Source organism: Physeter macrocephalus, chromosome 2 (genome assembly GCF_002837175.3).
Source record: "Physeter macrocephalus isolate SW-GA chromosome 2, ASM283717v5, whole genome shotgun sequence".
Classification (NCBI taxonomy): domain Eukaryota; kingdom Metazoa; phylum Chordata; class Mammalia; order Artiodactyla; family Physeteridae; genus Physeter; species Physeter macrocephalus.
The window spans coordinates 79,797,186-79,818,515 of NC_041215.1; the positions used below are offsets into that span (position 1 = coordinate 79,797,186).

At 41.1% G+C, this 21,330-nt stretch overlaps 1 long non-coding RNA gene and 1 pseudogene across 1 annotated transcript in view; one reads left to right on the forward strand and one right to left on the reverse strand.

Moving 5' to 3' along the window:
• Nucleotides 1-13,448: 13,448 nt before the first annotated feature.
• LOC102988916 (MARCKS-related protein-like) lies at nt 13,449-14,937 on the reverse strand (annotated as a pseudogene).
• Nucleotides 14,938-14,963: 26 nt separating this feature from the next.
• Nucleotides 14,964-21,330, forward strand: part of LOC114484253 (uncharacterized) — a 29,374-nt gene continuing 23,007 nt past the window's right edge. The window contains exons 1-3 of the long non-coding RNA XR_003676925.2: nt 14,964-15,331; nt 16,056-16,088; nt 16,362-16,414. This is a non-coding gene — a long non-coding RNA (uncharacterized lncRNA). The remainder of the gene's footprint in view (nt 15,332-16,055; nt 16,089-16,361; nt 16,415-21,330) is intronic.

A 21,330-nucleotide genomic window follows, 5' to 3' on the forward strand; every position in this document is an offset into this window, starting at 1 on the left:
CATTTTTTTTTTTAGATTCCATATATATGCATTAGCATACGATATTTGTTTTTTCTCTTTCTTACTTCACACTATATGACAGACTGTAGGTACATCCACCTCTCTACAAATAACGCAATTTTGTTTCTTTTTATGGCTGAGTAATATTCCATTGTATATATGTGCCACATCTTCTTTATCCATTCATCTGTCGATGGACATTTAGGTTGCTTCCATGTCCTGTCTCTGTAGTGGTTGTGTCAATTTACATTCCCACCAACAGTGCAGGAGGGTTCCCTTTTCACCACACCCTTTCCAGCATTTATTGTTTCTAGATTTTTTGATAATGGCCATTCTGACCGGTGTGAGGTGATACCTCATCGCAGTTTTGATTTGCATTTCTCTAATAATTAGTGATGCTGAGCATCTTTTCATGTGCCTCTTGGCCATCTGTATGTCTTCTTGGACAGATGTCTATTTAGGTCTTCTGTCCATGTGTTAACTGGATTGTTTGTTTTTTTGATATTGAGCTCCATGAGCTTTTTGTGTATTTTGGAGATTAATCCTTTGTTGTTTCATTTGCAAATATTTTCTCCCATTCTGAGGGTTGTCTTTTTGTCTTGTCTTTGGTTTCCTTTGCTGTGCAAAAGCTTTTAAGTTTAATTAAGTCCCATCTGTTTATTTTTGTTTATATTTCTGTTACTCTAGGAGGTGGGTCAAAAAAGGTCTTGCTGTGGTTTATGTCAAAGAGTGTTTTTCCTGTGTTTTCCTCTAAGAGTTTTATAGTGTCTGATCTTACATTTAAGTCTTTATTCCATTTGGAGTTTATTTTTGTGCGGTAGTGTTCTCGTTTCATTCTTTTACATGGAACTGTCCAGTTTTCCCAGCACCACTTATTAAAGAGGCTGTCTTTTCTCCATTGTATGTTCTTGCCTCCTTTGTATGTTCTTGCCTCCTTTGTCATAAATTAGGTGCCCATATGTGCGTGGGTTTATCTCTCTACAGAACTAGAACAAAAAATTTCACAATTTGTATGGAAACACAAAAGACCCCGAGTAGCCAAAGCAATCTTGAGAATGAAAAATGGAGCTGGAGGAATCAGGCTCCCTGACTTCAGACTATACTACAAAACTACAGTACCATACTGTCTTGATTACTGTAGCTTTGTGGTATAGTTTGAAGTCGGCGAGCCTGATTCCTCCAGCTCCGTTTTTCTTTCTCAAGATTGCTTTGGCTATTCGGGGTCTTTTGTGTTTCCATACGAATTGTAAGACTTTTTGTTCTAATTCTGTGAAGAATTCCATTGGTAATTTGATAGGGATTGCATTGAATCTGTAGATTGCTTTGGGTAGTATAGTCATTTTCACAATATTGATTCTTCCAATTCAAGAACATGGTATATTTCTCCATCTGTTTATGTTATCTTTGATTTCTTTCACCAGTGTTTTATAGTTGTCTGAGTACAAGTCTTTTGCCTCCTTAGGCCAGTTTTACTCCTTTTCCAATTTGTATTCCTTTTATTTCTTTTTCTTCTCTGATTGCTGTGGCTAGGACTTCCAAAACTATGTTGAATAAGAGTGGTAATAGTCTTGTTCCTGATCTTAGTGGAAATGCTTTCAGTTTTTCACCATTGAGTGTGATGCTTGCTGTGGGTTTGTCATACATGGCCTTTATTATGTTGAGGTAGGTTCCCTCTATGCCCATTTTCTGGGGAGTTTTTATCATAAATGGATGTTGAATTTTGTCAAAAGCTTTTTCTGCATCTATTGAGATGATCATATGGTTTTTATTCTTCAATTTGTTAATATGGTCTGTCACATTGATCGATTTACATGTATTGAAGAATCTTTGCATCCTTGGGATACATCCCACTTGATCATGGTGTATGATCCTTTTAATGTGCTGTTGGAATTTGTTTGCTAGTATTTTGTTGAGGATTTTTGCATCTATATACATCAGTGATATTGGTCTATCATTTTCTTTTTTTGTGATATCTTTTTCTGTTTTGGTATCAGGGTGATGGTAGCTTTGTAGAATAAATTTGGGAGTGTTCCTTCCTCTGCAATGTTTTGGAAGAGTTTGAGAAAGATCGGTGTTAGCTTTTCTCTAAATGTTTGATAGAATTTGCCTGTGAAGCCATCTGGTCGTGGACTTTTGTTTGTTGGAAGATTTTAAATTACACTTTCAATTTCATTACTTGTGATAGGTCTGCTTATATTTTCTAATTCTTTCTGGTTCAATCTTGGAAAATTGTACCTTTCCAAGAATTTGTCCATTTCTTCGTGGTTGTCCATTTTATTGGCATATAGTTGTGTGTAGTATTCTCTTAAAATCCTTTGTATTTCTGCAGTGTCAGTTGTGATTTCTCCTTTTTCATTTCTAATTCTATTGATTTGAGTCCTCTCCCTTTTTTTCTTGATGAGTCTGGCTAAGGGTTTATCAATTTTATTTATCTTCTCAAAGAACCAGCTTTTAATTTTATTACTCTTTGCTTTTGTAGTCTTCATTTCTGTTTTGTTTATTTCTGATCTTTATGATTTGTTTCCTTCTACTGACTTTGGGTTTTCTTTGTTCTTCTTTCTCTAGTTGTTTTAAGTGTAGGGTTAGATTGTTTACTTGAGATTTTTCTTGTTTCTTGAGGTGAGATTGAATTGCTATAAACTTCCCTTTTAGAACTGCTTTTGCTGTGTCCCACAGGTTTTGGGTTGTCGTGTTTTCATCGTCATTTGTTTCTGTGTATTTTTTTATTTCTTCAGTGATCTCTTGGTTATTTAGTAGCACACTGTTTAGCCTCCATGTATTGTGTTTTTTACAGTTCTTTTCCTGTAATTGATTTCCAATCTCATAGCGTTGTGGTCAGAGAAGATGCTTGATATGATTTCAGTTTTCTTAAATTTTCTGAGGCTTGACTTGTGACCCAAGATGTGATCTATCTTGGAGAATGTTCCATGTGCATTTGAGAAGAGAGTGTATTCTGCCACTTTTGAGTGGAATGTTCTATAAATATCAATTCGATCTATCTGGTCTATTGTGTCATTTAAAGCTTGTGTTTCCTTATTTACTTTCTGTTTGGATGATCTGTCCATTGGTGTAGGTGGGGTGTTAAAGTCCCCTACTATTATTGTGTTATCTGATATGAGTATTGCTACTCCAGCTTTCTTTTGATTTCCATTTGCATGGAATATCTTTTTCCATCCCTTCACTTTCAGTCTGTATGTGTTCCTAGGTCTGAAGTGGGTCTCTTGTAGACAGTATGTATAAGGGTCTTGTTTTTGTATCCATTCAGTGAGCCTGTGTCTTTTGGTGGGAAGGAAATGCTTTTGGCTTTTCACAATTGAGTGTGAACTTGGCTGTAGGTTTATTATATATGGCCTTTATTATGTTGAGGTAAGTTCCCTCTATACCCTCTTATGGATATAAATGGATATTGAATTTTGTCAGAGCTTTTTCTTCATTTATTGAGATGATCATATGATTTTTTTTATTGGAGTATACTTACTTTACAATGTTGTGTTAATTTCTGTTGTACAGCAAAGTGAATCAGCTATACATATACATATATATGTATAAGAATCAGCTATACATATATATCCCTCTTTTTTGGATTTCCTTCCCATTTAGGTCACCACAGAGCATTGAGTAAAGTTTCCTGTGCTATTCAGTCAGTTCTCATTAGTTATCTGTTTTATACATAGTAGTGTATATATGTCAATCCCAATCTCCCAATCCATCCCACCCCCTTTCCCCCGTTGGTATTCATACATTAGTTCTCTACGTCTGTGTCTCTATTTCTGCTTTGCAAATAAGTTCATCTATACCATTTTTCTAGATTCTACACATATGCGTTATTCTTCAGTTTGCTAATGTGGTGTATCACGTTGATTGTTTTGTGGATATTGAACTACCCTTGCACCCCTGGGATAAATCCCACTTGATCGTGGTTTATGATCTCTTTAATGTATAGTTGAATTCATTTTGCTAATATTTTGTTGAGGATTTTTGCATCTCTGCTCATCAGTGATACTGGCCTGTAGTTTCTTTTTTTGTGATACCTTTGTCTGATTTTGGTATTGGGATGACGCTACCCTTGTAGAATGAGTTCAGGAGCATTCCTTCCTTTGTGAGTTTTTGGAATTATTTGAGAAGGATAAGTGTTAACTCTTCTCTAAATGTTTGGTAGAATTCATCTGTGAAGCCATCAGGTCATGGACTTTTTTGGGGAGGGAGTTTTTTAAATTACTGATTCAATTTTATTACTGGTCATTGGTCTGTTCATGTTTTATATTTCTTCCTGTTTAAGTCTCGGGAGATTGTATGTTTCTAGGAATTCATCCATTGCTTCTAGGTTGTCCATTTTTTGGCCCATAATTGCTCATAGTAATCTCTTATGATCCTTTGTATTTCTGTGGTGCGTTGTAACTTTACTTTTTCATTTCTGATTTTATTGATTTGGGCACTCTGTTTTTTGTGATGAGTCTAGATTAAAGGTTTATCAATTTTGTTTATCTTTTCAAAGAGCTCTTAGTTTAACTGATCTTTTCTATTTTTTTAGTCTCTATTTTATTTATTACTGTGCTGATCTTTAAGATTTTTTTCCCTTAAACTATTGGGTTTTGTTTGTTTATCTTTTTCTAGTTCCTTTTGGTATAAGGTTAGGTTGTTTATTTGTGATTTTTCTTGTTTCCTGAGGTAGGCTTGTATTGCTAAAAACTTCTCTCTTAGAACTGATGTTGCCACAACCCATAGATTTTGGATTGTTGTGGTTTTGCTTTTATTTGTCTCTAGGTATTTTTAAATTTCTTATTTGATTTTTTCAGTGACCCACTGGTTGTTTAGGAGCATATTGTCTAGCCTCCATGTGTCTGTGTTTTTTGCAGTTTTTTTCTGGTAGTTGATTTCTTGTCTCATTATATTGTGATTGGAAAAGGTACTTTACACAATTTCAATTTTCTTAAATATACTGAGACTTGTGGCCTAGAATATAATCTATCCTGGAGAATGTTCAATGTGTACTTGAAAAGAATGTGTATTCTGCTGCTTTTTGATGGAATGTTCTATATATCTCTATTAAGTTCATCTGGTCTAATGCATTAATTAAGGTCAGTGTTTCCTTATTGATTTCCTGTCTGGATGCTTTGTCTATTGATGTAAATGGGGTGTTAAAGTCCCCTACTATTATTGTGTTATTGTCGATTTCTCCTTTCATGGTGGTTAGCGTTTACCTTATGTATTGAGGTGCTCCTATGTTGGGTGCATGAACATTTATTAATGTTACATCTTCTTCTTAGACTGATCCTTTGATCATTATGTAGTGTCTGTCCCTCCATTTACATTCGAGGTTATTATCAATATGTATGTTCCTATTACCATTTTCTTAATTTTGGGGGATTTGTTTTTGTGCATCTTTTTCTTCTCTTGTGTTTCCCACTTAGAGAAGTTTCTTTAGCATTTGTTGTAGAGCTGGTTTGGTGGTGCTGAATTCTCTTAGCTTTTGTTTGTCTGAAAAGCTTTTGACTTCTCCATTGAATCTAAATGAGATCCTTGCTGGGTAATCTTGGTTGTAGATTTTTCTCTTTCATCACTTTAAGTATATCCTGCCACTCCCTTCTGGCCTGCAGAGTTTTCGCCGAAAAATCAGCTGATAACTTTATGGGAATTCTTTTGTGTGTTATTTTTTTGTTTTTCCCTTGCTGCTTTTAATATTTTTTCTTTGAATTTAATCTTTTTTAGTTTGATTAATATGTGCGTTGGTGTGTTTTTCCTAGGTTTATCCTGTATGGGACTCTCTGTGCTTCCTGGACTTGGGTGACTATTTCCTTTCCCATGTTAGGGAAGTTTTCAACTATAATCTCTTCAAATATTTTCTCAGACTGTTTCTTTTTCTCTTCTTCTTCTGTGACCCCTATAATTTGAATGTTGGTGCAATTAGTGTTGTCCCAGAGGTCTCTGAGATTTTCTTCAATTCTTTTCATTCTTTTTTCTTTATTCTGCTCCTCAGCAGTTATTTCCATCATTTTGTCTTCCAGCTCACTTATTTGTTCTTCTGCCTCAGTTTTTCTCTTATTGATTCCTTCTAGTGTATTTTTCATTTCAGTTATTTTGTTGTTCACCTGTGTTTGTTTGTTCTTTTTTTCTTCTACATCTTTGTTAAACATTTCTTGTATTTTCTCAATCTGTGCTTCCATTCTGTTTCCTAGATTCTGGATCATCTTTACTATCATTACTCTGAATCCTTTTTCAGGTAGATTGCCTATTTCCTCTTCCTTTATTTGGTCTTGGAGGTTTTTACCTTGCCCCTTTATCTGTGACATTTTTTTGCCATCTAATTTTTTTTTTTAATGAGTGGGATTGTGTTCCTGTCTTACTGATTGTTTAGCCTGAGGTTTCCAACAGTGGAGTTTGTAGGCTATCGGGTAGAGCTGGGTCTTGGTGCTGAGATGAGGAGCTCCACGAGACCTCACTCTGATGAGTATTCCCTTGGGTCTGAGGTTCTCTGTTAGTCCAGTGGTTTGGACTCAGAGCTCCCACTGCCGGAGCTTTGGCCCAACCATGGGCTCGAGAATCAAGATCCCGCAAGCTGCATGGGGCGGCGAAAAAAGAAACAATATCAAAGTAAAAAATAAAATTAGACTAGGAAACTATCAGATATCTTAGAAAGAATGTAAAAATAAAAATATAGATGAATCAACAACCGGAAGGTACATCACTACCACAATAGCAAAAAAGAGGAGGAGGGAAAAGAAAAGAAAAAAAAAAATGGGGGGAAAAGACCTTGGCTCTGGAGGGCGGGGCCTAAGCAAGGTCGAGTTTTGGGCTGTTGGCAGGGCCAATGCTCAGGACCCAGAGGGCTGCAAAAGGCCCTGGGGACTGTGGGGGTTTAGGCTTAGGCTCAAGGAACAGATGGTGCCCAGGCGTGACCCCCAGACCTGGTCTCAGAGGGCAGGGGACCTCACTTGGGGCCCAGTAGGCTTCCTGGGCTCAAGTGGGCAGGGCATACGCCCTCCTTTCCTGCTCCTCTGGTCTGGGAGGGCCCCTCCCGCCTCCCTCTCCTGATCTCCCAGGCCTTCCTCCTATGCCCCCAGGACCAGTGCAGCCAGGGGGGAGGGGGAGGGCTTGGAGGGCAGGGGACTGGCCTGGGATCTCAGCAGACTCCCTGTGCCCAAGTGGGCAGGGCAGTTGCCCTCCCTCCTCTCCTGTTCCTCAGGATGGCTCTTCCTGACTGCCTCTCCTGATCACCCTGACCTCCATCCTATGCCCTCAAGTACCCACACGGCCTGGAGGGGGCCTTGGAGGGCTGGAGATCGACCTGGGAGCTCCGTAGGCTCCCCGGGCCCGAATGGGCAGGGCAATCGCCTTCGCTCCTCTCCCACTCTTCCCGGAGAGTTCCTTCCCCCTGCCTCTCCTGATCTCCCCAGCCTCAGGGACGCCAATCCTGTCAGGCCTCCACTTCTCCTCCCCCCTCAGTCCCCCTACATCCTACTTGTTCACTTTGGGGTTCCTCCTGCCTCCTTCGGCATCAGAGTCCTACACCAGCAGCCGGCAGGTGCCCTAGTTGTGGGGAGACGCTAACTCTGTGTCTTCCCACACCGCCATCTTGACTCCACCTCCATTTTTAGTTTTTTGAGGAACCGTCATACTTTTTTCCGTAGTGGCTGCACCAATTTACATTCCTACCAACAGTGTACAAGGGTTCCCTTTTCTCCACATACTCTCCAACATTTGTTGTTTGTAGACTTTTTGATGATAGCCATTCTGACAGGTGGGTCGAGTTTTGGGCTGTTGGCAGGGCCAATGCTCAGGACCCAGAGGGCTGCAAAAGGCCCTGGGGACTGTGGGGGTTTAGGCTTAGGCTCAAGGAACAGATGGTGCCCAGGCGTGACCCCCAGACCTGGTCTCAGAGGGCAGGGGACCTCACTTGGGGCCCAGTAGGCTTCCTGGGCTCAAGTGGGCAGGGCATACGCCCTCCTTTCCTGCTCCTCTGGTCTGGGAGGGCCCCTCCCGCCTCCCTCTCCTGATCTCCCAGGCCTTCCTCCTATGCCCCCAGGACCAGTGCAGCCAGGGGGGAGGGGGAGGGCTTGGAGGGCAGGGGACTGGCCTGGGATCTCAGCAGACTCCCTGTGCCCAAGTGGGCAGGGCAGTTGCCCTCCCTCCTCTCCTGTTCCTCAGGATGGCTCTTCCTGACTGCCTCTCCTGATCACCCTGACCTCCATCCTATGCCCTCAAGTACCCACACGGCCTGGAGGGGGCCTTGGAGGGCTGGAGATCGACCTGGGAGCTCCGTAGGCTCCCCGGGCCCGAATGGGCAGGGCAATCGCCTTCGCTCCTCTCCCACTCTTCCCGGAGAGTTCCTTCCCCCTGCCTCTCCTGATCTCCCCAGCCTCAGGGACGCCAATCCTGTCAGGCCTCCACTTCTCCTCCCCCCTCAGTCCCCCTACATCCTACTTGTTCACTTTGGGGTTCCTCCTGCCTCCTTCGGCATCAGAGTCCTACACCAGCAGCCGGCAGGTGCCCTAGTTGTGGGGAGACGCTAACTCTGTGTCTTCCCACACCGCCATCTTGACTCCACCTCCATTTTTAGTTTTTTGAGGAACCGTCATACTTTTTTCCGTAGTGGCTGCACCAATTTACATTCCTACCAACAGTGTACAAGGGTTCCCTTTTCTCCACATACTCTCCAACATTTGTTGTTTGTAGACTTTTTGATGATAGCCATTCTGACAGGTGTGAGGTGATACCTCATTGTGGTTTTGATTTGCATTTCTCTAGTAATTAGTAGTGTTGAACATCTTTTCTTGTGCCAGTTAGCCATCTGTATGTCTCTTTTGGAAAAATATTCAGATCTTTCCGTTTTTGATTGGGTGTTTGTTTTTCTGTTATTGAATTGTATTAGCTGTTTACATATTTTGGATATTAATCCCTTGTCAGTCACATCATTTGCAAATATTTTCTCCTACTCCATAGGTTGTTTTTTTGTTGTGTCTTTTGCTGTGCAAAAGCTTTTAAATTTAATTAGGTCTCATTTGTTTTTGCTATAATTTATATGGCAAAGAGTGTTCTGCCTCTGTTCTCTTCTAGGAGTTTTATGGTTTTCATTCTTACATTTAGGTTTTTAAACCATTTTGAGTTTATTGTTTTATTTGTTGTGAGGGGATACTCTAATCTCATTGGTGGCTTTCCAGTTTTCCCAGCACCACTTGTTGAAGAGGTTGTCTTTTCTCCACTGTATATTCTTGCCTTCTTTGTTATAGATTAATTGACCATAGGTGCATGGGTTTATTTCTGGGCTCTATACTGTTCCATTGATCCACGGGTCTGTTTTTGTGCCAGTACCATACTTTTTTGATTACTGTAGCTATGTGGTATAGTCTGAAATCTGGGAGGGTTATGCCTCCAGCTTTGTTCTTTTTCCTCAAGATTGTTTTTGGGGTCTTTTGTGGTTTCATACGAATTTTAGGATTATTTGTTCTACTTCTGTGAAAAATGTCATGGGTATTTTATAGGGATTGCATTAAGTCTGTAGACTGCTTTGAACAGAATGGCCATTTTAATAGTATTCTTCCAATCCAAGCACATGGGATATCTTTCCTCTTTGTATCATCTTCAATTTCCTTCATCAAAACTTTTCAGAGTATAGGTCTTTCATCTCCTTGGTTAAGTTTATTCCTTGGTTAAGTTTATTCCTAGGTATTTTATTCTTTTTGGTGAGATTTTAAATGGGATTTTTTTTTTTTTACTTTCTATTTCTGATATTTTGTTATTAGTGTATAGAAATGTAACAGATTTTTGTACATTAATCTTGTATCCTGTGACCTTGCTAAATTCATTTAGTCCTAATAGTTTTTGGGTGAAAGCTTTAGGGTTTTCTATACAGAGTATCATGTCATCTGCAAATAGTGACAGTCTTACTTTTTTCCCTTCCAATTTGGAGGCCTTTTATTTCTTTTTCATGTCTGATTGTTGTGGCTAGGACTTCCAATTCTATGTTAAAAAGAAGTGGTGAGAGTGGGCATCCCTGTCTTGTTCCTGAGTTTAGTGGGAAGGCTATCATCTTTTCATCATTATGTATGATGTTGGTTGTGGGTTTGTTGTAAATAGCCTTTATTATTTTGAGATATGTTCCTGTTATACCCACTTTGAAGAGAGTTTTTATCATGAATGGATGTTGGGTTTTATCAAATGCTTTTTCTTGTCTATTGAGATGATCATGTGATTTTTATCCTTCCTTTTGTTATTGTGGTGTATCATGTTGATTGATTTGGGAATATTGACCCTGGAATAAATCTAACTTGATCATGGTGTATGATCCTTTTTATATATTGTTGGATTCAGTTTGCTAATATTTAGTTGAGGACTTTTGCATCTATATTCATCAAAGATATTGGCCTGTAATTTTCTTTTTTTGTAGTGTGTTTGGTTTTGGTATCATGGTAATAGTGGCCTCATGGATTGAATTTGGGTGTGTTTCATACTCTTCAACTTTTTTGGAATAGTTTGAGAAGGATATGTATTAGTTCTTTATATTTTGGTGGAATTACCTGTGATGCTGTCCCATCCTGGACTTTTGTTTGCTGGGAGTTTTTGAATTACAAATTCAATTTCACTTCTAGTGATCAGTATGTTCAAATTGTCTGTTTCCTCTTGATTCAGTCTTGGCAAACCATATGTTTCTAGAAATTTGTCCATTTCTTCTAGGTTGTCCAATTTGTCGGCATGTAACTGTTCGTAGTATTCTGTTATGATTTTTTATATCTCTGTAGTATTGGTTGTAATTTCTCTTCTTATTCTGTTTGAGTCCTCTTTTCTTCCTGGTGAGCCTGGCTAAAGGTTTTTCAATTTTGTTTATCTTTTCAAAAACCCAGCTCTTGGTTTCACTGATCTTTTCTATTGTTTTCTATCTCTGTTTATTTATTTCCTCTCTGATCTTTATTATTTCCTTCCTTTTGCTGACTTTGGGCTTTGTTTTTTATTTTTCTAATTCTTTTAGGTGGTAGTTTAGGTTGATTATTTGAGATTTTTCTTGTTTATTTAGGAAGGCCTGTATTGCTATAAACTTTCCTCTTAGAACTGCTTTTGCTGCATCCCATAGATTTTGGAAAGCTGTGTTTCCATCTTCATTTGTCTTGTGGTATTTTCTGATTTCCTCTTTGATTTCATTGACCCATTTATTTTTTAGTAGCATGTAGTTTAGTCCCCACATGTTTGTTCTTTTTCCATTTTTCTTTATATCATTGATTTCTAGTTTCATACCATTGTAGTCAGAAAAAATGCTTGATATAATTTCTATCCTCTTAAATTTGTTGAGGCTTGTTTCGTGCCCTAGTATCCCAGTATGTTCTTCAGGATAGTATGTGGTCTATCTTGGAGAACATTGCATGTGCAGTTGAAAAGATTGTGTATTCTGCTGTTTGGGGATGAAATGTCTTGTAGATAAATCTATTCAATCCAACTGGTCTATTTTTTTTTTTTTATCGAAAGGTTTTTATTTTGCTTAAGTACCCCTCCATTTTCTTTTAACATCTTTATTGAAGTGTAATTGCTTTACAATTGTGTGTTAGTTTCTGCTTTATAACAAAGTGAATCAGTTATACATATACATATATCCCCATATCTCTTCCCTCTTGCATCTCCCTCCCTCCCACCCTCCCTATCCCACCCCTCTAGGTGGTCACAAAGCACCGAGCTGATCTCCCTGCCAACTGGTCTATTGTGTCATTTAAGCACTGTTGCCTTATTGATTTTCTGTCTGGATTATCTGTCCATTGATCTAAGTGGAGTGTTAAAGTCCCCTACTATTACTGTATTATTGTCAGTTTCTCCCTTTATGTCTGTTAATATTTTCTTTAGGTGCTCCTATATTGGGTGCATATATGTTAAGAAGTGTAATGTCCTCTTCTTGTATTGATCCCTTTATCATTATATAATGCTCTTCTTTGTCTTTTGTTATAGCCTTTGTTTTAGAGTCTATTTTGTCTGATATGAGTATTGCTACCCCTGCTTTCTTGTCATTTCCATTCGTGTGAAATATCTTTTTCCATCCCCTCACTTTCAGTCTATGTGTATCTTTAGCCCTGAAGTAAGTCTCTTGTAGGCAACATGTTGAAGGGTCTTCTTTTTTTTAATCCAGTCAGCCACCATATGTCCTTTGATTGGAGCATTTAGTCTGTTGATATTTAAAGTAGTTGTTGATAGGAATGTACATATTGCCATTTTATTATTTGTTTTCCACTTGTTTTTGTCGTTCTTTTCTGTTCATTTCTTCTTCTTTTTGTTTTTTCCCTTGTGGTTTGATGAATTTCTTTAGTAGTATGCTTCTGTTCCTTTCTTTTTGTTTTTTGTGTATCCATTGTAGGTTTTTCATTTGTGGTTACCATGGGGTTCATATATGTTGACCCATAATTATATCTACTTGATTTAAACTTATGGTCATTTAAGTTCAAACACATTCTAAAACATCTACATTGTTTACTCTTTTTCCCCACATTTTGTTTTTTTAAATGTCATCTTCATTCTTATCCCTTTAACAGTTTGTTGTAGTTATAGTTGCTTTTACAATTTTTTGTGTTATAATCTACATACTGACTTATTCAAGTAATCTTCAATTCTTGCTATATATCTGCCTTTCCTAATGGGATTTACCCTTTCCTCTAGATTCTTCTTTTCCATTTAGAGAAGATCCTTCAAGGTTTCTTTTAGAGTAGGTTTAGTATTGCTGAATTCTTTTAGTTTTTGCTTGTCTGAGAAGTTCTTTATCTCTCCTTCTATTCTAAAGGATAATCTTGCTGGGTAGAGTATCCTAGGTTGCAGGTTTTTCCCTTTCAGGAGTTTGAATATATCATGCCACTCCCTTCTGGCCTGCAAAGTGTCTGTAGAGAAATCAGCTGATAACCTTATGGAAATTCCCTTGTACATGACTCTTTGGCTTTCTCTTGCTCCCTTTAGAATTCTCTTTATCTTTAATTTTTGCCATTTTAATTATGATATGTCTTGATGTGGGTCTGTTTGGTATCATCTTGTTTGGGACCCTCTGTGCCTCCTATAACTACATATATGTTTCCTTCTTTAGTTTTAGGAAGTTTTCAGCCATAATGTCTTCAAATACATTTTCTATACCCTTCTCTCTCTTCTTCTGGAACCCCTATAGTGTGAATGTTGGTGGGTTTAATATTATTCCAGAGATCTCATATGTTACTTTCATTTTTTTCTTCTTCATTTGTTTTTCTGTCTGCTATTCTGATTGGGTGATTTTCATTATTTTATCTTCCAAATCACTTATGTGTTTTTCTGTGTCATTTAGTCTGATATTCATAGCTTCTAGAGTGTTTTTTATTTCATATATTGAATTATCTATTTTTGATTGGGTCTTTTATATTTTCTAGTTCCTTGTTAAAATGATCTATGTTTAGATCAGTTCTCTTCCCTAATTCAATTAGCATTTTTATTACTAATGTTTTGAACTTTTTTTTTTTTAAGGTACGACATATATTCCTTTTCCAAATGTTACAGTAAAACCAGGTGGAAGAAAATGGTTTTAGCAGTTAGAAAAAAAAAAGTACACATCTGGAGTTTGGCCATTAAAAGTCATTTACAACACTGGGAGGGGAAAAAAAAAGACAAGAAGTTGTTTCACATTACAGACCTCCCCACCACCCCAAAGCTTAATACTTGCTTACCAAGTCAAAAAAGAGACAGTTGACTCACAAGCTGGAGGTTTGAACTTGAGTAAGGCATTTATAAAACCCAGACAGGGGCAGTGTCCTCCCCAGCCCAGGGTCCACTAGGCACAGCACAAGAGACTACAAACTCAGCAGGGGAAGGCTGGACACTCAGGGTTTGGGAGTGTAGGCACCCCCACCTCTGGCTCAGGGATTTGGGGAGTAAACAAAACCTGCCTGGGAAAGAATTGGGGATGAAAACCAGCAATTGACTTCTGCATGGATGGGGTCAGGGAAGGAGGTAGGGCCAGGGGCAGGAGCATTTCACATCACTAACCTAACTTAGGAAACTGCAAGGGACCATCTTCAACGGGCCTTAAGAGGAAGACCAGATGGATGATGGGAGAATCCACAAGAGGGAGAGGAGGAGAGGGAACGTGGCTAGGGAGCAACAGCCCCTTCCCTTCTGGGCACAGGAAGGCAGCCAGGGCACCAGGTCCAGGCAGTGACCACAAGGACAGCGCAGTTTCTGCAGCTTAGAGATCACCCACCTGCCCCCACCCAGCTACTCATTCTGCCCGCCTGCTGGTGTAGGGCCACGCTCCGGCTCGAGCAGTGGATGGCTCTGTGCCTGGGGCCCAGCCTCTTCTGTGTCTCCTCCCTTGGAGGCAGCACCAGCCTCTGCCCCTTTGGCCTGGGGCTCCTGGCTCTCGGGTAGCAGCAGCCTTCCCTCCCTGGGCAGTGCCTTCCTCGCTGCAGGCACTGACCCCCCACCGGCTCCTGCCCTTCCTCTGTGGGTGATGAGGCAGACAGATCATCCCCCCGCCGCTTCCGATTTCTCCTGAAGGCCAGGCCACTCAATTTGGAAGCCTTCTTGAAAGAGAATGTCTTCTTCTTCTTGGGGGGTCTCCTCCCCCTTGGCCTCAGAACCCTGGCTAGGGGGTGCTGGCTTGATGGCAATGCCAGTGGCCCCAGCTGCCTCCTCTGTTCCATTCATGGGGGAGGGGGCAACTCCCCTTCACCTTTGCGGGATAAGTCTCCACTTCTTTTCGCGCGGCCGTTCTTGTGGCCGTTCTCCTGTCCATTGACCTTTGCGGGGGAAGTGCCTGCTGCCTCTTTGGCGGTTACATTGCCCTGGGGAGCCTTGGAGCTCTGGCTGCCTATGGTGGGGTTCTGCTGGAGGGGCGCCTGGAGCCACCCTGGGCTTGTGCCACAGGAGATAGTTCGGTCAGGTGGGCCTCACCGGTGGGGTGGGGATGGGGGCATGGGGTGGGGCTCGTGGCTGAGGGAGGGGGCCCCACTCCATGCCCCCCCCACTAGCTGTGCCGGCCCCACTCTGTGCCAGAATGTCACCCTGTTTTGAATTTTTTATCTGGTAAATTGTTTATTTCTGTTTCATTATTTATTTTTTCAGGGGTGTTCTCTTGTTCTTTCAATTGTGAGTAGTTCCTCTTTCTTTTCATTTTACTTAACTTTCTCTGTCTATGAATTTAGGTAAACTGTTACCTATTGTGGTCTTAAAGAGGTGTTCTCATGTGGGAGCCTCCCTATGCAGAGCGCGTGTGCCCAGTGCCTTTGGTGGGAAGGCTGGAAGTTATGTGGATGCCAATCATGTCTTTCCTCAGGTTGTGCTGGCTGCTGTCACCTTGGTAGGGAGTGTGGCTGGTGATGGAGGAACTAGAGCCTGTGCACAGTTTGAGGTGGGACTTCTTCTCTGCTCGCTGGCTGTCATCGTCCTGTCGGGGCAGGGTCTGATCCCTAGTTGCTGGAGCAGGAGCCCTGAGGGTCAGGCTTGCATTGGCTCTGTTCCCTTTAAGTGTGTATTTTTCCTTCTCCCACACTGGGACCTTCGCCCCAAAGGAGAGGAGTGCTGAAGCAAGTGGGGCTTGTGCTCTTATAGAGGACCAGTGTGTTGCCTGTGTAGAAGTCTGCAGCTCTGCTCGATGCAGCCCATGGTTGCATCTTTTCCCTGGTCTTGGCTGTGCTGCCATGGAGTGAGTGGGACTGGAGCGGGGCCAGAGCATTGGCTCAGCTTGGGCTGGGGCATGCAGTGAGGCAACTGTGGAAAAGCTGGACGGCCACGTTGCTGTCAGAAGTTTGAGCTGCTTCTGGAGTGCTGCTTTGAGTGAGCACCAACAGTGGCTGCCACCGCCCCACCTGGACTATGTCCTGGGCTGCCTCTAAGTCCTTAGCTCAAGTCTTTACCCAGGTCCTGACCACCCTAGATCCAGTGCCACACTGTGGAGTGGAGCGAGGAGGGTCGAGGTGTTTGCTTGAGTCTGTCTTTTTTTCTAAGATTAGGTCTTCCCTTGCTTTGGCTTATTAAAATGTCCTTGCTTCTATGAAATATAAGTATTTTTTAAAACTGGCAAAGAAAAAGTAGACAATGATATTATGTCTCCTCATTCAAATTTATTTACTCAGCCTTGAGTTTGACTTCTGGATCCATGGCTTGAGGTAAATTTCTAATTTTGATTTCACCACATGTAAAGTCACAGAGATTCATAATAACATATGTAATATTTGCAAATAACGTGTAATATTTGCAGAGACCTTAGCACACTTTTTAGTACATAGTAGATGATCAATAATTTGTGGTAGTTATATGAAAAATAAAGACAATAGATAAGTGCCATCATCCAGATAAGTAAATTAAGAAGAGTGTCTTGATGGTATAAACTTACCATGTTTACACTACTGTGTTAGCTAAGTTTTTCCATTTTTCCACAGTGGCTTCATTTGGGACCTATCCATGCTTTTGGCTCCAAGAGTACATCTAAGCGGTAAGCATCAAGGGGGAATTTTCCTTTCATGCACACAGCCAACCAAACAGACCTGTGTTAGTTGTGAGGAGCATTCCAGAACCAGTGGTAGAATGAGGTTGTGCCTACTGGCTGAAGTTCTTGTTGGATCTGGAATTTAAGCTCATCTCTTTGGTTCTAGGACTAGTATTTCCTATTGTACAATGCAGATCTTTGTATTTCCAATGATTAATAAATCATAGTTTTTTCAAATTAATTAATTTATTTATTTTTGGCCACGTTGGGTCTTCATTGCTGTGCATGGGCTTTCTCTAGTTGAGGTGAGCGGGGGCTACTCTTTGCTGCGGTGCGTGGGCTTCTCATTGTGGTGAATCTCTTGTTGCAGAGCATGGGCTCTAGGCGCGTGGGTTTCAGTAGTTGCAGCACACAGGCTTCAGTAGTTGCACCACGCGGGCTCAGTAGTTGTGGCTCACAGGCTGTAGAGCACAGGCTCAGTAGTTTCGGTGCACGTGGCATGTGGGATCTTCCCGGACCAGGGCTCGAACCCGTGTCCCCTGCATTGGCAGGCAGATTCTTAACCACTGCCCCACCAGGGAAGTCCAATAAATCATAGTTTATCAGTGTTTGTTGATGATTTAAATGAATAAATGTGAAAATGCACCTAGGGGAATACAATAGCTCCATAAAGCATTAGGGTTTTCTCAATTATCTGCTGCTATTTGTTTCAGGGACCTATCTGAAATAGATAGCATTTTGACAGATGACCTTTAACTTACTAACTTAAGAAAACAGGAAAAGCAATTACTCTTGACTAAAACACATTTGTGTTAAGTCCATGATGGGTATTACAGGTATTCTGACAGGCATCTTCCTGGTCAAGATTTAAGTTAAATTTGAGCTCGATGTCTAATAACATCCAGACTTGTTTCCCAGGCACCTCAAAAGTCGAACATGTTTTCCTAGATAGGTGACATTGTGGGGCCTTTAACTGACTCTAATGCAATGTGGGCAGTGCAATGACAATGATTTTAGAAATATTGATATCTATAGGCCACTCTATGAGTAGAGAGGAGGCAAACACTTTGCTGTCTCATATGAATATGAGGTGGGATTCTCATGTCACTCTTACGGAAAGCTGGTGGCTTAAAGTTTTTAAGACATACTTTGTTGAGGTTCTGCATCAGAAGCTAGGGAGGGCCATAATGCAAGGACAGATCCAGGTTTTGTGAGGCCTGAAGCTTTAGACAATTTAGGGTGCTCTATTGTTAAAAAAAAAAAAACAACACATACAATCATAAATTTAAATATTTGATATAAAAGTGAGTAATTAGAAGGGCTCAGTCCTTGCAAGTGGAGGTCACAAAGCTGGTTTCATTAGCTTCCTGTAAATGTGCCTCTGTAATACTGGAAGCAACATTTTAAGACAGAGGGATTTGTGATAGAATGTTGATGGGTGGGGCATTTCCAAACATTTACCAGTAAGAGACACATGTATATGCTAAATGTAGCTCCAGAGATAGACATTAAGTGCCAAGTGCTCAGAGTGGAGGGAAGCTGGGTTGTAGGGAAGACAGCAGAGAAAGGGCCACTGTAAATTATGCATCCAGGAAGCCTTCAGTTAATTGGAATGCTTAGGGAACTGGGAATCCTTGAGTTGACTTTTCAAATTAATCAAAAACAACAACAAAAAAAACCCCATCATTTATTGGCCATCAAAACTTTTAAAAAATACGGTCCTTTTCTTTTTTCCAATTTTCCTGTAGGTTTAAGAATTAAAAAAAAAATCTATGTAATTTACCCACTGAATTTAAGGAGAAAAGAAACCAAATAATTACTTAGAGGGGGAAAATAAAGTAGTCACTTCCCGCCTTAATAGAAAGTCCTCTGTTGCTTGGATGACTGAAGTAGCACCCGTGCCTGGTGGGAACAGGAATGCTGGCCTCCTTAACTGCCTCTCAGAGATCATTTGACCAGTAGAATTATGGTGGGGACATTGGTTTGATTGTGGTGTAGCTGTAAGTGCTCAATAAAAATTTCTTGAATGGATGAATGAACCAAATGAATGGTTCCAGTTTGAACCGATAAGGACAGTTTTGAAAGCATTTTTTATTCCTAAGAATTCTGTAATTAAATTTTATCAGACTCTTTTGAATGCATTGAAAATTCCTTCCTGAATATGGCCTAGGTTTGACAGCAAAAGGATTAAGAAATGGAACTTTCACTGAGCTCCTGACATATGCCAGATATTTTGCTGATGTCTGTATATTTATTTAAGCCTTGTAGCCATTTTGCAGTGGAGGAAAACTAGATCTCTGGACTAAAATAACTTGTCGGTGGCCTTCCGGCGAGCAAGTGGCAGAGCTAGGATTCAGATCCAAGTTTGTGTGTCCAGGGTTCATTCTCTGACTCTGTAACTTGTCATTTGACCTTTCCACCAAATGTGAAAGACACCTGAAACAGAGACTTTAGCTAGAGGTAGGAAGGATTATAAAGAAGGGAGTGTGGTGTGGTGCAGAGTTATGCTGCTTAGCCATCGGTAGTATGTGACTTGGGGTCTTAAATTACCCATCTGTAAGATCAGAGGACTGGAGTTGATGACCTCTGAGTGGGGTGACCACATGGCCCAGTTTGCCAAGGCAGCCCTGATTTATACCAGTTGTACCAAGGTGACTATGATTAGCATTCCCTTCCACTTTCAAAAGTGTTCCACTGTGGATCGTAAAGTCTAAGGCTGCCCTATATATGAGATTGTTTCCAGGTCTTAATTTCTGTGATTTCAAATTGAATCTAATAATTTCTTTGATTACTGAAGCAATAGGAATTTTCATTTTCCAGGCCCATGAGGTGTGAGTGACTGACAGCACATCAAGTGACCTCGCTTTACATTTCTGATACAGATATTTTTTCTGCTATTGCCCCTTTCCTTTAAAAGTACACTAGTTAGGGACTTCCCTGGTGGTGCAGTGGTTAAGAATCCGCCTGCCAGTGCAGGGGACATGGGTTCGATCCCCGGTCCAGGAAGATCCCACATGCCAAGGAGCAACTAAGCCCATGTGCCACAATGACTGAGCCCACGTGCCACAACTACTGAAACCTGTGCACCTAGAGCCCGGCTCCGCAACAAGAGAAGCCACTGCAATGAGAAGCCTGTGCTCCGCAACGAAGAGTAGCCCCTGCTTGCTGCAACTAGAGAAAGCCCGCACGCAGCAACGAAGACCCAACACAGCCAAAAATAAATAGTTATTAAAAAAATAGTACACTAGTTCATCCCCTTCTGGTCAGTTTGGTTCCAGTTAATTTGGGATCATTATATAAATATTTATTTCTACTAATAGTGGTCATCACTTATTGAGTGCTTAGAATAAATCATTATTCTAAGCGCTGACTACATTATCTCATTTAATGCACTTATTAACACTACAAGATAGTTTCTCACTTTCTAGATAAGGAAACTGAGGCTTAGAGCAATTAAGTGACTTGAAGGAAGAGATGAAAGCAGGTATTCCTAACCTCTTAACCATTATACTGTAGTAAGGTATGTATACAAACACAGCAGATAATTTAAAAAACTATCAGAGTTGGAGACACAATGGTGGGTTGAAGGACTTGAGCTCACCTCCTCTCATGAAAACACCAAAATCACAACTGTCTGCTGAACAACCATTAACAAAAAAGACTCAAACTTACCAAAAAAGATATTCTTTCCAAAGACAAAGAAGAAGCCACAAGGAGACAGTAGGAGGGGTGCTTTTGCAATATAATCAAAACCCATACCTGCTGGGTGGGTGACCCACAAACTGTAAAATAATTATATCACAGAGGTTCTCCCACAGGCATGAGAGTTCTGAGTGCCATGTCAGGCTCCCCAGCCTGGGGGTCTGGCATCAGGAGGAGGAGCCCGCAGAGCATTTGGCTTTGAAGGCTGGCAGGGATTGAGTGCCAGAGCTCCACAGGACAGGGGGAAACAGAGATTCCACTCTTGGAGAGCACACACAAGGTTTTATGTGCACTGGGACCCAAGGCAAAGCTGTGATACCATAGAAGCCTGGGGCAGACCTACCTGCAAGTCTTTGAGGGTCTCCTGGGGAGGCGGGGGTCAACTGTGGCTCACTGGGGGGCAAGGACACTGGTGGCGGACACCCCAGGGAATACTCATTGGCGTGAGCTCTCCCAGAGGTTGCCATTTTGGCACTGAGACCTGGCCCCACCCAACAGCCTGCAGGCTCCAGTGCTGGGACACCTCACGCCAAACAACCAGCAGGGTGGGAACACAGCCCTACCCATCAGCAGACAGGCTGCCTAAAGTCATCCTGAGTTAACAGCTGCCTGACATGGCTCTGCCCACCAGAGCAACAAGACCCACCTCCACCCACCAGTGGGCAGGCACCAGTCCCTCTCACCAGCAAGCCTGCACAAGCCCCTGGACCAACTTCACCCACCAGGGGACAGACACCAGAACCAAGAATAATTACAATCCTGCAGCCTGAGGAAGAGAGACCACAAACACAGAAAGTTAGACAAAATGAGACAGCAGAGAAATATATTCCAGATGAAGGAACAAGATAAAACCACAGAAGAACAACTAAGTGAAGTGGAGATAAGCAATCTACCTGAAAAAGAATTCAGAACAACAATAGTAGATATGATCCAAGGTCTCAGAAAAACAATGGAGGCACCAACTGAGAGGATACAAGACATGTTTCATAAAGAGCTAGAAGCTTTAAAGAACGAGCAAACAGAGATGAGCAATACAGTAACTGAAATGAAAAACACACTAGAAGGAATCAAAGCAGAATAAATGAGGCAGAACAACAAATAAGTGAGTTGGAAGACAGATTGGTAGAAATCACTGCTGTGAAACAGAATAAAGAAAAAAAGAATGAAAAGAAGTGAGAACAGTCCAAGAGAACTCTGGGACAACATTAAATGTACCATTC